Raw genomic sequence first — 16,993 nt, forward strand, 5'->3', positions numbered from 1 at the left:
TGAAGTTCAAACTTAATAGTGTGACTGAAACTTCTGCCTGCCTTTCATAGCGTCACCCTTGTTTATTTTTCCAGCCATCATCAGCTTATCCTCTCAGTCCCCTTATTTAAGATTCCCCTCCAAGAGCCTCTTCTACCCAAGCTGAATAATCTCATGAAAATTTTATGTCCATTCACCATAATTCATTTGCTTCTCTGTCATTTCATGTAATAAAAGAAATACAGAAACACTTTAAAATAATACAAATATCATACTTTAAACCAGAAAGCACGTAAGAGTATCATTTAAATTTGACTTTAAAAGAATTTTCTGATTTTTTTGATGTGTTTTCCTTTAAGTCATTCTGTTTTTGAGGTTGACATTGAACTGAGTTCTCCCCCATGCTCCCTTGGATACTGACTGAGAAAGGTGGTCTGAAACCAGAAACTCCCTAGACACAGAACAGCAGCCCTAGAGTTAAAACTTGGATGTGAATAATTAAGTAGATAATCCATATGCTCACAATGGAATTCTTTTTTTTTTTTAAAGATTTTATTTATTTGAGAGCACACGAGCGGGTGGAGGGGCAGAGGGAGGGGAGTGGGAGAGGGAGGTGCAGGGGCAAATTCTCTGCTGATCAGGGAGCCCCACCTGGGGCTGGATCCCAGGACCCTGGGATCCTGACCTGAGCAGAAGGCAGACGCTTAACTGACTGAGCCACCCAGGTGCCCCTCACAATGGAATTCTTAAGTCACTTTTGGAATTTAAGATAGGCACCCTTTAGGTTAATGTGCAAGGGTTAGGGACTTCCATTTATCAATTTACTCATTTAACAAATATTTATTAAGCCCCTATGCCAGGAACTCCTTGTGGAGTAACATTGAATTGAAGTAACAGAAGGAAATCCTTGGTCTAAAGTTGCTCACAATTTAGCAGAGAGAGATACATGATAACCGTGACAGACAACATCATGAATGGGAGAGATGAGAACTGATGTGGGGCAGGTGGGAGAGGGATGCACGAAGCCTTCCTGAAAGAAGTGAGTTCTGAACTATCTTGAGAGATGACAAGAGTTCACTAGTCTAAGAAAGTGGGAAGCACACTCAAGGCACAGGAAGCAATGTGCCAAGACCCAGGGAGAGCTGCTCAGACGCTCGGTTAAGGAATGCTAAGTGTCCATGTTTCCTCCCATTCTTTCTCCCTCCCTCTTTCCTTCCTTCTTTTCCTCCTACCATTCACAAACGATCTATAAAAATCCTACAGTGTTGTGCCAGGTCACAGGGACGCAAGGATGAGCTCTCAATCTTGGAAATAAGATGCATCATAAGTGTCCTAGTGGACATAAGTATGAGGTACTTCAGAAGAAGAGAGGAGGGCGACTATCACTGCCCTTGAGATCAAAAAGGGCTTCACAGGGGAGGTGGCATTTGAGAAAAAAAATCTCTGCCACTGGACCTAATTGCCATGATAACTAATTGTAAGGTTAACCAGGACTCATTTTGGTTGGTGGAAGTCCGCTCATAAATACCTTGAAGAAGAACAACCTGTAACGTTGAGTCCAACTTTCAGATATCTGAATTCTTCTAGATTGTGTGGAGATGATTATTATCAGAGGCTCTGCCAGAACCTTGTATTCTTTAAATATTTTCCCATGGATGTGCTCATCATGGTTCAGTCTTAAATGCTTGGGGCTGTCAGTAGTGACAACCAGGGCTTTTTGACCTGACCTGCAAACTTCTAATATTTTCTTCACATAAAGATCCCTGGCTTAATTTCAGTCTCGAGTGAGGGGGTCAATAAAAACCACAAATGCTTTTAAAGCATCATTTAGTGGGTCCTTCGATTAATGAAGGGTCAGAATCATTTTCCACCTGCGATTGCACTTCTGGTCCACTAAAGTTGATGTTTATCTGTTTTTTCTGCCTTGGAGAGAAGGTTACCATTCCTTGAGCTTTTCTGAAACCTGTCAGCAGGTCTGGCTCCTTGACTAGGACAAGTTCTTGGCCACAGTCATGACTTCTGGAGAGAAAGCAAATGCCATGATCCCTCATTACCCGAAAACAGTTGTCCTGCTGGGATCTGCTGATGCTCCTTTGCCAGCTGATTGCGTGCACACATACACACTGGCCCTGGTGTGGCTGCAAAGACTGCACTTGTGACCCCACAGAGTCTACCCTTATGAAAACATTTATCTGACTGTGATGGTCATTGAAAGCCAAATTAGCTGCGTCAATCGATTGGTCCTACAAAAACAAGGCAAAACAAAGCAAGGCAAAATAAAACAAAACAGAACAAAAATCTTCGTCCTGAACGATCAGGAGTATGTCAAGGGTTCTTCAGATCTCTTTGGAGCTTGAAATAGCTTCCAGTCTTCAGGGGGTAAATGAGATCGCAGCAGAGCTCCCTGCTTCTTCAGGCCCAGGCCTCAAGGTGAAGACACAAGAAGGTAACTTGGATTGTAAATAATATCAGAGACACCTCTAGTCTGCAGCAACAGACATGGCATTATGGGGCCATTGCAAATCCCATAGGGATAGCGAATGGACTGTATGCAGTAGGTTTTCCTATGGAGGTGAAATGGCCATAAAACAAGGGTGGCAAATTACCCCAGTGAGCAGAATGGTGCAGTCTAGGAGACCAGAGGGGTGGGGAAAGTGAGCTGGGCTGGAGAGCACATGCCCTGTCTCTACTCAGCTCCAGCCAGTTGTCACCAGGTGGAAAATTGGTTCCTTATTGCCCTTTCCATTTATTTTTCCAGAGGAGCAAGAAATCCAGATTTGTATACAAAATTGCCTGTTTTTTACATGGTGCAGCCAATTCATATTTTAAAAACACTGAGTGGATCAAGGTGGTGCAGACAGAACCTGTCTTCGTGTAGGATTGAACCTGTTGGCCCCTAGTATGTACCTTCTCCCAACATTAGTGAGACATTCTCACATGTGGCCTCCTGAAATCTTCTGATCGCTCCAGTGAGTACCCAGACATGGCCTTGCTCCCAATCAGGGCTGCAGGTTGCCAAGCGGAGAGTCAGGCAGATGTTCACATGAGTTGCCACTTATAATGTTGACTTAACTGTTGTTTTGTGTGGATGAGGCAAGCCACAGAAATCAGCCTGCCCAGAAGTACTTCCTTTGGATGGTGTTTTGTGTGCTAAGCTTATTCAGATGTGCTCGTTGGTGAGCAATGAACTAATAATGCATTGGCAAATAGGCTTTGTCTCAATGATCACTAAGGCAGCTTAGTGGCTGCCTGGATCCTAAGACATGTCTGCCATCTGTTAGAGCGATGTGGTTGATTATGAATGTCTGCTACCTGGCAACCAGAAGTACCTGGCTAGATCCATACAAATCTTAAGACAGTCTTTCTTTCAGTTTTTGACTCTCGAAACCAATTGGATATAGGGGTGAATCAGCCAATTGAGCTAATTCAGAGGTCCTATGTAATTTTCTGGATCCAGGGAAATAAGAAAATGATTTTTAAGAGGATTTTTAAAAAGATTTTTATTTATTTGAAAGAGAGAGAGATGGAAGGAGGGAGGGAGAGAGGGAGAGAGCCCTAGCAGAGGGGAGGGGCAGAGGGAGAGGAAGAAGCAGACTCTCTGCTGAGCCCGGAGCCCTATTCGGGGCCTATCCCAGGACCCTGGCCTCATGACCTGAGCCGAAGGCAGACACCTAACTGGACCACTCAGGTGTCCCAAGAAAAAGATTTTTGAGCAAAGAAATGCAGAAGCTGAAAATTTCAGCAGGAAGGAACAACTTAAATTTTTTTCTGATTAATTATGAAAATCTACATGTCTAGAGCAGAAAAATTGAGAAACAAACAAAAATTTAGAGAAAATTTAAATAATCATAATCTAATCAGCAAGATATAACCTCCATCAATATTTTGTTAATTTCTTGACTCTTCCTTTTGTTTTCTCTCACCGCTACAGAATCAGCCCACAAAGATACGCAGCAAGTGGGTCTCTCTGAGGATCTGTGTTTTCATTCTCCTGCTCGTGTGCATGTGTGTGCATGTATGCGTGCACGTGAACGCACACACGCACCTGCTAGTACCATGTTCTGTGTTCTACTGGATCCAGAAACGGATGAGACAGATCATTAGGGCAAAGTAGTACTTCTAATCTCTTAGCCTTGGCTCAGCCTGTTTCTTCTGCTGAGAAGACTTCTCCTTCCTCCCCTACAGCCCCAGTCAAATTCCTATGCACCCCCAAGTGTCACCTCAAATGTTACCTTCTTCATGAAGTCTTTCCTGGTCCTTCCACTGCTTTCTAGGTATGCACAGAGATGAGGGCTCCAGTTAGTGGTGGAGCTGGAATGAAACTCCAGGCACTTTAAGCTTCAGAGTCCATGGTCTAGCCACATCATTTTATTGCCCCTCTTTTATCGCCATTTTTCAGTTAAAAAAAACCCTTTCAACGTTGAAGAAGTTAAACACCTTCCTTAAGATCACCATTCTAATAAGTGGCAAGGCCAGACTCAGGACACAGGCAGTCCAATTCTGGATCTTTTCCTGAACCCAGGAGAGCATGGAATATAGCATCTGTAACACAAGAAAAGGAGCAGGAGGGTGTTAACAGTAGATCCCCAGAGAGAATCACTTGCTGCTTACCTCTGTGGGCTGAGTCAACCAGGAGAGCTGCTGGAACCACTACTTGCTGCCACCACTGGGAGACAGGGAGTGTCCCAGTTCAGAGAACCTGTGTGGTAAAATCTTCCTTTTCTAAATGTAAATGTTAGTCTTTTGTTAGAACTAGAGATAGGATAGCAGGACTGAAGGAAAAACCTGAAAATGGATTCCTATGGCACTCCTCCTAAGGGGGAATATGTAAACCAGCTTGAAGAATGTGTAGGGCGTTGAGTGAGAAAAGAAATGGGATTTTTTTTTGTTGTTGTTACCTCCGACAAGTGAGACAGTTTTCTGTTACAAAACTGGTGAGTGAAAGATTACAGGAATGCCATGTCCAATTCCGTATGAAAAAGAACTCCACTGAGTCAATGAGTACTGGGAACATCTACTAATGAAAGACCTTTGGCTAATTTTGGTGGATCGGGAATTCTGACATGCAGATGTTGCTCTGCAGGATAGCACAGTTTAGTAGAGGAGCTGAGAACTAGGGAAAGAATGACCATTTATGATGAAAGTGTCACACTAGGTAAAGGAAATACAGCTAAACTATGGAAGATCAGCAGAGGAAAATGCTACTTCCTGCTACAGAGGTGAAGGAAGGAGATCCACAAACTTCTTGGGGTAAGGTAGCATTTGAACTGGTATTGAATAATTGGTGCGCTATGGACATAGGGAAATGGGGAGGAAAGTGTTACAGCTTGAACTAGATAGGATGTACGAGTTCAGCTAAAATAACAAAGACCAAAAATACCAGTGGCTTAAACAAGATGGGAGTTGTTGTTTTTTTTTTCTTCCATGAGCAGTCCAGAGCTGGTAATGGTGACTCCACACACCCGCCATCTTCCTGCCGTGCCATCCTTAGTACATAGCTTCCGCCCGGTGGAACAAGTGCTCGGTGCCAACGTCCACCACCCTGTCTGCCTTCCAGGAGCAGGAAGGAAGAAGGAGACATGGAGGGACTACCAGTTCCTCTGGATACTAATCCGGCAGTTGCATGTATCGCTTTTCATCACAGGCACTGGTTAGAACTTAGTCACATAGCCACACCTCGTTACAAAGGAGACTGGAGAATGTAATGGGTGGGACAGATCATTACTAAAGAAACGGGTTAGAGAGGAGCATTGGGAGACAGCTAGCAGTTTGCCACGGAGCTTACAGGAAAGTGACCGTGGGGAATCGTGAGGATGGATGAGGACCCCTGGGTGGGTGCGTGATGTGCGGCTCAGATCCACTTTGAGGAATAAAGGGAGTAGAAAGGATTTATTCCTTTATCTTCTGGCAGTACCACAAGAAGATGGGCATCAGCTGTTGGCCGTTTTGGGGTTTGCCTTAACTGAAGAAAACTGCCCTTGCTGAGGTGGGCCACATCCAGTGGTGGATCAGTATGGGCTTATCAAGGCCCAGGCCTCTGGCCCTGACTCAGGACAGCTCTCAGGGCCAGACCAGCTCCAAAATCTCGTCCTCCATTGGGCCTGTGAGGAAACTCGTCTCCTTCTGCCCAATCCTACTTCCTTCCCTCCCTAGTAAACAGCTTCTCCCTACTCTGCGCCTTAGAGTCTGCGTCCCAGGGAACCCCATCTGGAACACTGGCCATGTAGCTTGGTTTTTATCAGAGCACAGGGTATCAAGAAGAAAGGAAGGAAGTGAGGAATGACCTATAGCCTTGGGTAAAGTTGTCGATTACAAACTGTGGTGTGTGGACTTGATTCTTAGGCAACTGCAGGAAGCAGGTTTCGGAGGATCAGAGTAATTATCTGCCAGTAGGGTATAAGATGGAGTGTGGGGCGGAGAGCCAGGAGGTAGTATCCAAGGCCCATACCACAGATCCAGGATAAGGAGGAATTGAAATAGGGCTCTTGCAAGGCAAAAAGGAGTAGAAGGGACAGGTCACACAGGTGGGATCAACAGAAGTGTGCAGCTGGTTGTGGGAAGCAAGAGAGAGGGCAGGGTAAAAGATGAAGGCCAGGTTTGATACCTAGTAGTTGGGACGATGGGGACAGTGTGGAGGAGATCCTGATTTAGGGGGCAAAGATGTATTCCATTTTAGATCTGTTGGATTTGAGGGGCTTGATAGAAATCAGGTGAAGATGTCCAGCATGTTATTGAAATGAAGATATAGAACACCTTGGAAAGGTTAGGATGGAAATATTTACTTGAGAACCATCTTTAGACGTAATAATTTAAGCCATAAAATGAGAGGCAAATTCTCGAAGTGGTACCACAGAAAGGGAAAGGGAGAGAGCGGGGGAGACAAAGAGCTGATGAGACTGGGTGAAAATATGGAATAAATGTAGCAGAGGAAGAAGAGTACTTCCGTGAGATTGGCACTATGTGCTCAAAGATTCTACTGGCAGCAGAATTGAATTCTGTTGGTCCCAAGACAGAACTTAGCAAGCAAGGGTGAATTCAGTCTTCCTGCTGTGGCCATGATTCCAACTGATATGAAATCAATAATGGCTTCCCATAAAGGGCAACATTCAACTTCCTCAAATCCTGGGAGCTTCACTAGGTTATATTTAAATATATTTAAATCCCTCACTAGGATATATTTAAACTGGGATGTCAAACTTGAAGAAACTTTTGACAATACCTCCGTGTAGCAAAAGAATGGATTTTTTAAAAAATCCTTTTACTTGCATTACCGTAACCGTAATTATACTTTCTTTAGTCCGAAACGGAAATTATGAACATTTGGCATTTCAGGAACAAGAGATGAGAATGACACTCCCCTACTTATTGGAAGCCAAATATTGATTTATCAGCAGAGTAGTTGTTTATTAATAATACCATGGTGGCTCTCCATAAAAAAGTATTACTCCTGGGCCACAATGATTTAAGTGCAGACGAGTGGTATAAGGTGGAACACAACAAAGGTGGTAATTGTTCTTGAGTCTTCAAATTACATTCTCAGTATCACACGAAGGAGAGGTAAGATGCTTAAGACAGTTCACCAGGCATTTTGAGAAATGTGATTTGAACAAAAGAAATAAAAGAAGCTAATCCAAATAGGAAGTCATGGTTACAGGTAATCAAAATGGCTCTGTATTTCATCGAGTTCTCAGAAAGTTGTATAACTTCTCTTTTCCTGGTGATGTATTGCCCAGAGCCACATTTCATTAGCTATGGTTAGAAATGAAGAAATAAATTTTTCTTTATTAAAGTTAAAAAACTCTGAGAAGGCCTTGTACTCAAATATTTATATGAGACCAAACACTCAGATGAAAGGAGGAAAATGTAGTCAATTCAGTCCATTTTGGCTTTGTTCTCAGGATATAGATACCGAGTAGGTAGCTGTCCATATAAAATAAAAAGCCTTTTGCTTTTTACAGATGAATGAATTACAGATGAATGTCCCTGGAAGAAGTCCTTTGACTATCAAAGTTTGTAAAATTTCCAGTTAGTTACCCGGAAAGGCAAACAATTCATATATCCACATTTCACATATAACTTATATTAGTGGACTATTACAAATATTTTATAACATAGATCATCTCTTTGTTTGGCAAAACCTTATTTTGAAGGTTAGTTAAATAGCTCTGAAATTAGTTTGGTTGGAACACTTTGTGTATATTTACAACAGAAAGATAAATTTTGAATTCCTTGCACAAAAAGTGATCGATATCTAAAACTGAGTTCCTTGCACAAAATGTGATTGACAGCTAAACATAATGTTGACATCTTGCTTTTGAAACAAGATATTTTTTCCCATCACAGAAAAATTAAAGCCTGGAAGCACCCTTAACAGAAAGTCCCAACCCCTCCTACTACTCTTCTCCCCCATCTAGATTTTATGAGAGCCTGAGAATGTCTCCACCTCCCTATTCAGCGTGAGAGAGGCTATTATACAGGATGTGTTATGGGGTTAATCCTTGTCCTGGGAACCGTTTTAGAAAAAGGGAGATGTGTAGTGTCAGCAATCTGTTGGGATCATGGTTCTGGACAGAGTATGGTTGAACTATGGTGATTTAGAAATGAGGTGGGCCATATTTGTAAATAAGACTTTTCAAAAATGGCCAGAGAGACAGGGCATGAGTCTACTAGCAGATGAGCATGGCTTTAACTTTATTTTGTTTGTTGTTTTGATTTCCCCTCTATTTTACTGTTTTTATGTCTGAAACATCTACATCTGAGGCAGGTAAAGAAAAGGTTCAATAGGTTTTTTTTTTTTTTAAGAGGGGGGAGGGGCAGAGGGAGAAGGAGAGAGAGAATCTTAAGCAGGCTCCACACCCAGCACATACCCCAATGTGGGGCTCAATCTCACAACCCTGAAATCATGACCTGAGCCAAAATCAAGAGGCAGACGCTTAACTAACTGAGCCACTCAGGCACCCTGGTTCAATAGTCTTTACGACCAGCAGCTCACCAGAGTGTTTCAAAAACTGCCAGGCATTTGATGAAATGTTTAATACAAATGCTTCTGGGATGTGGGTTGTTGCCTGACATCTTTCTGGTCTTGAAATGGATCAATGCAATGGTTGTATAATAGATCTTGGGGAAAATTCTATCACTCCTGTTACCTAGTGAGCAAGAGGTGTTGAATTAAAAGCTCAAGAAATTTGTTCCAATATCAGAGTTTTCAGCTGGGGATGACAAGTTATGTTAGATATCAAACGTAGATGTCATGTTTGAGAGCAGAGGTGGTCAGTTTTCTGACAGCAACTCTGGATCAGGTTTACAAGTTGAAAACAATCACAAACATATACACAGGAATTGGTAAACTACTCACTAAGATTTAATTGATGCCTTGGCTGATGTCACACCTTTGTTAGAGTCTAGAAGTTTTCTGCAAGGGTACTAATTCAAAACCATGTATTAATGGGTGTCCCAAGGTGTCAGGTATGAAACTTCATCTGAATAGGGAATCCCAAGATGGGGTGGGTGTATGTATACATATACATACATATAAACAAACATATACATATATATATTTATATATATATTTGAATATGTCTATTAGCAGATATATATATATATATATTTGAATATGTAACATGCGTTTCCAAATCTGTGCCTATATAAATTATGCACAAATTTAAATTCCCTTGGAATATAACCCTTAGATATGTCAGAAGCATGGGGCCTGTTAAAAGAAATTTACTCTTCTTCAGAAACTGCTGGTCATTACAGAAGGGGTCGCTCTCTTATGTGGAAGGTTTTCAAGGAAGAGGTAGGGGAAGGGTTAAACAGAAGCCTAGTTGCAGAGTGGCTGACTGATAAATAGGCATGTGCTCTTCACATATCTTGGTAGATTTCAGTAGTTTCACATGTGTATGCCTAATGACACTTGAATTTGGTTGATACTAGTCAATTTTACAAGCATAAGGGGCTGTGATTTTGTTCTAATGAGTACTACTGCAATCTCAAAGCTTCCATGGATTGAAGACCTAAAAAAGTTGGAGGACTGGAGTCAATTGTGCATTAAAGCCATGTTTTTCTTCTCAATCTCTATTATAATACATGATTTCATTTCCTTCATTTCACTCTTTTTCTTAAATTATCTTGTTTATGTGTTTACTTAAATATTGTTAGTGTTTTCCAGTAGAATGGAATTTCCACAAAAGCAAAGATTCTGCTTATCCTGTTCATTGATATATATCCCCCAAGTCCATACCAGTGAATGGCACTGTGTGTGTGTGTGTGTGTGTGTGTAATATTGAACAATGAATTGCTTTGGTTTGGGTATATGTGTTAGTATATTTCAATACCTTGTCCTTTGCCTCATCTACTGTATTCCCCATTAGCTTGTGGATTTATGAGTGGTTTAAAGCATATCTTGATGACCTCTCATTTCACCCAGTAGAGGACATGCTTTGAAACAACAAGTATTTGGTCATCTCAACAATCTGTTTTCTGCTCAGGAAGATGCTGTGGATGGACCCTCACATTTCGCTGTCCTGACTTCCCCTCTTGAAGGAGCACAGGGTTGGGACTGGTGGTCAAAGAAAATAGAATGCAGTCATCCTAAGAGAGACTAGAGTTCAGGGCAGGTTATTATGATATGTTTCTCATTTCCCACCTTGTTTTATTAGCACTAGTTAAATCAGTAGGTGCTCTAATAGAAAACATTCTAAATAACCAAGAAATTCCATTTTTGCTGAATGAAATTCTACATCATTTGTTTTATAGGAGGAAGGAAGAACATAGCTTAGTAAGGTCTTTATCTTAAAGACCTCCCATGGGTGACATAGACTTAAAAAATTTTTTTACTTGAAATATAAATAATCAGAATCAATTCTTGATATACTCTATCATTAGTCCACTGGACTTTTGTATGCATGTATGTATTTACTTACCTACTTATTTATTTAAAAATCCCATAATAAATATCCATGAATCTACTACTCAATGTGATAATTAACTAATTAACATTGCTTGTGTGAAACTCCTCCATCTTGTCCATTGAACTCCTCTCTCCTAATGTAATTACCACCTTGATTCCTATAATAATAATTTAATTGCCATTTGAAGCACATAGTCATATTCTTTTACACATTCCTAATAAATGTGTTGTTTGGTTTTAGTTGTCTTAACTTTATAAATATGGTATTGATATTTTGTATATAATCTTTTAGGACTTACGTTTTCATTCTCAATATTATATTTATAAAACCATCCATGATGTTCCAACTAGATGTACTTCATTCATTTTAACTACTGTGAAGTAGTAGTTGAAGTAGTACTACAATGTATTTATTCCCTACTCTTTGAACATTTGAGTTGTTTCTGGGTACTTGCTATATGAAGAGTGTCTCTGCGAACATTCTTATACATATTTATTAGTGTACAAGTGCAAGCATTTCTCTGGTGTTTACATTAAGAAGTATATACTTACTCACGGGGTATAACAATGTTTAACTCCTTTCTACAATGATTATACCACTTCTAATTCTTAATTTCAATAATTTTCTAAACTCCAGGATTTCTAGATATTTATTTAATCAATGGATTATTGCCACAAATCATAGGTAATAAATTGATAAGGCATAAAAGAATTTTGGGATTATCTAATTGGACTTACATAATTTACAGAAAACATCAATGCATAGGAGAGTTGAAATGCTTAGCTCAAAGTCCTAGAAACAAGGGGCTTTCAGATACATCCCCAAGTAGTTTATGCAACCATCACTGCATTCTTACTAGCATCTTCTATTTCTCAAATATGTAATGTTTGGTGAATAATAATAAGACTTCCATTTTTAAGATAAAGAAGTTAAGACCTAAGAAAATAAAAGATAAGCAGCCAAAGAGTTATCCCAATTTAGGGTTAAGGTTGCATGGTTTTCCATCAGCTTGTGTTGCCTTCTGGGGCTGACTTTGCTGATTGCTTCCCCAAAAGCCATTCCCAACTCCCTGGACAAAGCACTTTACCCCCCTTCCATTGGCGCTCTTTCTCCCAAACTTACCTGCCTCCATAAATGACCATGTGACCTACGTGTAGCCCATGAATTTAAGTCTAAGGCTGTTGATAAGGGCTTTAGAAGTGTTTTCATTTTCATGATTAAAAAATAACAGAGGTGGCTAGGCTGGAACAATCCTTCTACCAATCTCCTGCCTTGAATGTAGATGTGATGCCTGGAGCTGTGGCAGCTAAGCTGAGAGTCCAAGGGAAGGTTAAGGGAATAAGAAATGTAGGGCCTGATATTTTTGGCCACTGAACTAATATCAGCACCTACTCATCTCTAGACTTCTTATTGGGTAAGAAAAATAAATCCCTTTTTATTTAAGTTACTATAGTCAGGCTTTCTGTTACTTGTAGTTAAATGCATTTCTAGCTAATACTACATGTCACAAAAATGATCTCAAACTAGATTTAGAATGTTTCTCATTTTCCAATGACTGAAAATTAAAATCTTATCATTGAATGGGACACGTTTTTTTCCTCAGGGAAAAAGATTTTATACTTTCATCTTTAGCATCTACTTTTAGATTATAGTCTTTCAAGCAAAAGCTTCATTTCGGAGGATATATTCATAATCATATCAAAGTAATAACTCCATTCAGCAAAAGCATGATAAATAACTTGGGGCCCTGGATAAAGAAAAAAAGAACTAAATTGGCTGACTGACATTTTAATTTTTTTCTCCAGACATAAGAAATTTGACCAATGCAAAGTTGATTAATGACACTCACTACTCCAGTCTCAGGTTCAAAATGAGACTATTCTCATAAATAAATTCAACCCACATTGATTAAGAAGTTATTATGTGTGTGTTGGGCCCTGAAGCTGAGAGTAGTCAGACATGATTCCCATTCTGAAGGAATGGTTGAGGTAGGAGTAGGAAGGTGAGGAGAAACAGATAAGCATGTATGTCAATTAAAATACAGTAAGTGCATAATGAAAGTATGAAAAAAATTGTGGCAGAACAAAGTATGAACAAAATCCGGTGCAGAGAAAAGCTAACTCCCTTAGAGGCACATGAGTCAAGGAAAAGTTCCTCATCCCAGGAGCCCTGTTCATACTGTGAGAGTGAGAAGTTTTATGCTTTCAACATATAGGTCTGTGTCCTTATTTGACCTTCTCACAGATGTTTTCTTCTTGGCAAAAGTTCATGATTGTTTCTGGACCCCTGACTTTCTGGCTGTGAACCCCTTTACTCCTCCTACATGTGTTGAAGTAGAGCTTTTATGTTGTTTTTTGCTACTCTATCATAATTGAAGCCTTAGAAAAAGAAACTTACTATCACTAAAATCTTAGACCTTTGTTATTGTGGCTTTGGTAAATAAACCAAATTGAAAACAAATTACTGATATTGTAGTCTCCTTTGGAAATGAGAGTCCAAAAGACAGGACTTAATATGGTCGCTTTTGAATGACTGGGATTATTGCAAGAGAAAACTCTACTCTTGACAAAGCCATAAGAATCCCTATGGGTTTTGCAACCTGCTGGAAAGAATGGGCAAAGGATAGATGTATTTTGAGAAGTATCTTTGAAAAAAACCACCACTATGCCTATGATCACAACTACAGTATCGTTACTTGTACAAGCAGGAAAAACATGAATGAACTATTCCTGTATCCCTGAGTAACTTCCCTTTTCTGCACCTTTTAGAATCAATGTCCAGTATCATCTGACTACTTCACTGCAATGTGTCCTTATGAATTTGATAACACTTAAAGAATGACTCATCCACTTACCCCAATGGGCATTCCAGGAAATTGTCCTTGTTTATTGCCATCTTCAAATTATGGAAAAGCATAAAAGAATGAGAGAAAGTAATTATTTTTACTCTCTGGTCCTAACTGTTAAAGAAGCACCCAATTCTTAAAGGCTGTCCCCATCATTTGCAAATTAATGTACTGCTGAAGATGCAAACTATCTATATAACTGCTCTCGAATTTCATTAAAATTAATCGGAAGTCCCTTTTAATGTCTTTGAGAATTGCTTCAAGTGGCAAAAATCAGGAAATCTACCCATGGGGCACATTCAGCTAATTGCGATTTACTTCTCAACTAGTCATTCTTTTGCCCTAGGCTGCAACTGCCTCAATCTGAAACAACTCTTTGGATGACAAATGCCAGTCAAACCAGGGTTTTTTGGCATCATGTAATTTTAAGTGACCCATTGGTTTCCTGAATATTTTTAACAAGTTAGAATGATGATGTGATGGATTGATTCCAGATGTAAGCTTATTAAAATGATTCTCTAAGTTGGACCTGCCATATGCTACCGAGCTTGGTACTGGGGAGCGAGTAGGGGAATGAGGACAGACTGTACGGTGAAGAGAACAGAGACTGGGCGATAGTACGTGTGTTTGTACAAGTACACTATTTAGGACAAATAAATGACAATGAATAAAGCTAAGTTTTGGAACAGACCATGTTCTAACTCTTATCAGCTATGTCACCCAAGGAAAATCCCTTACCTTAACAGCAAATGGGGAAAGAGGAGGATAAAATATGTTTTCCTTAGGGTCACATGAAACCAAGTATATGAAAATGATGTTTTGTAAAATACTGCTGACTAGAAGTCAGCATTGTTAGGGAGTTTAGTTTATGTAAAGGAAGCCACAAGAGTAAGATATCAAACTAAACATTTTTATATGTTCAACAGAGTATAAAGTGTTTCATTCAAATCATTTGGTGGCAGCTTTCGTTTTATTTAAATTCAAGAATTAGTCTGCTATTTTTCTCCTGCAATTATTATAAAGTTCAGATGAAAGACATATATTTCTTCCCAAGAATCTCTCCAGATTTCTCTGTTAACCACGGAGTACTAAATATACATTACAACAGAGTATATAGTCATTAGGATCCCTTTCTAAATAAAAATAAGCAATAAGATGACTATTTAATTTTCAAGTGCAAGGTGGTAAGTTGTGTTTATGAGAAATGTTTCATCAGGGCATTATTTTCCAGGGTGGTACTGTAAAAGTTTTACTGAAGGTCAAAACTTCCAGTCCCAAGTAATTATTGAAAAAAAAAAGTATATGAATAGGCACGAGCTAGACTTAAAAAATATATATTTTTAAAGCCTTTACTCCCATTGGCAGGAGCTGTTGTAGGCCATCTCGTTGGGACAGCAGTGTTACACACCCTCAGCTTCTATAAATAGGGGCAACCATTTTAGTTCATTATCTTCAGACTACAGGGAAGGTGGAGCTCATCTACAGTGGTCTCCACCTTCACTCCATCTCAGTCACTCATTTCAGTGGTTGTGCTCAGAATTCAGAGCTGTTCCACCTCTAAAGTGTGAAACATAAATGTCCCTCTCCCTGACTAGAACCTTCTTTCTTTATTCCTCTCACAGTTGCCCTTTTTCCTCCCTCACCCAGACCTCCAGTTTCCTCTACTTCCTTCTAGTCTTTCCTCCTCCACTCCAGCCTCATCTCTTTTCCTAATTTGCTTTTATGACCTTCAGTCCTTTGCATCCTTCTTCATCAGCATTTACTCAACAAAACTCTAACACTAGATCAATGTAATAATGACCATTCTTTTCTCCTACCTTAAGTTGGATGGACACTGCAGGAGAAAAGTAATAACCAGCATTTTTCAAGTACTTGCTACATGCAGCACCATTTTAAGTATTTTCCGCGTATGATCTAATTTTACTTTCACTAGCCATAAGAGAAATTTTTGCCCATTTACAGGCAGGAAAACTGTTTCACAGAGGCCAATTTGCCCAAAACATTACATCAAATCAAAGATGCAATCAACTGTAGACATCCCATTATTTTGAAGAAGCAAAAGAAAATGTTGCAATTCTAATTGCAAGGTACCATCAGCTGATAGATACATTCTGATTTCAGTGGTGTTAAATGTGAAAAAAAATGCGTCTAAGAATCAATGAAATATGGCAAGTGAGAAAGATATGGTGTAAACCCAGGCGGTTTGGATACAGAGCATAAAAGTCTTCATTGTTAAGTTATTTTGCCTCATAAAAACCAGGGAGGCATGCAAAATGGTTTGTTATGAATTTATGGTCTCAAACTTTGCCTGAGCTTTTAGTACTTTCTTTAGTCTCTCTTATCTCCTCTCTTCTCTTCAATAATTATCCCAAAGTCTTTTCACTCTTCAATTCACTCCTTAACATCTCCCCTCATTCATTTCTTGTGGATGACTATGCATCTTAATTCATTAAGATAATTGAGACCATCTCTCACCATCTCTCTCAACTCTTGCACCCCTTCCCACCATACTACCTACAGACATATCCATATCCAGAGATAGCCCCCCTTCTTCCTTGTTCATAGAGCAAGCTATGCCCCCTTCTGTTAACCACTGCGTTTTTTTTTTTTTTCAATTCTCTTATTCCCCTTGCTTCTTCTTTCCTCTGAGATTGTTAGTTGTCCTTCTCTTCTGAATTTCAACTTCTCTTTCTCTAGTGGTTTCTCTCCCTCAGCCTGTGACTATAATAAAGATCTAACCCCTAATCTTCTGTTCCAATCCTTCCTCCTCTTCTTTTCTAAACTTCATAGAAAGTGCTTCATAGGGGCTGTCTGCATTTCTTCACTTTCCATTTCTCCTCAGCCCACCACTCCTCCTCCCCGAACACTCAGTTGAAATTTTCTCCTCATGAGCAACTTGGCAGCCTCCTATTTTTCAGACTCAATGGAAAATTCTTTGTCTTCATTTTACTGACCCCCTTTCTGAATCTGTGTGATATGGTTGATTTCTTCCTTCTTTGTGAAAAGTCTCTATCTCATTGGCCTCTAAGGCACCACACATTTATGGTTCCTTTTAACTCTGTTTCTTAATCACTTAAATGTTGGCACATCCTAGTTTCTATCCTCTGGCTACTGTTTTACCCACTTTACATACTTTTCTGTGAGTGTTTTAACTATTGCCTACGGGTAAACATAAATCCCAAGTCTAGACTTCTTTCTTGAATGCTGTATCTCAAGTGTTTATCATTAGTCCCCACCTTTGCCTTGCCTATTCAGCATC

The sequence above is a fragment of the Neomonachus schauinslandi genome, chromosome 3 (genome assembly GCF_002201575.2).
Source record: "Neomonachus schauinslandi chromosome 3, ASM220157v2, whole genome shotgun sequence".
Lineage (NCBI taxonomy): Eukaryota > Metazoa > Chordata > Mammalia > Carnivora > Phocidae > Neomonachus > Neomonachus schauinslandi.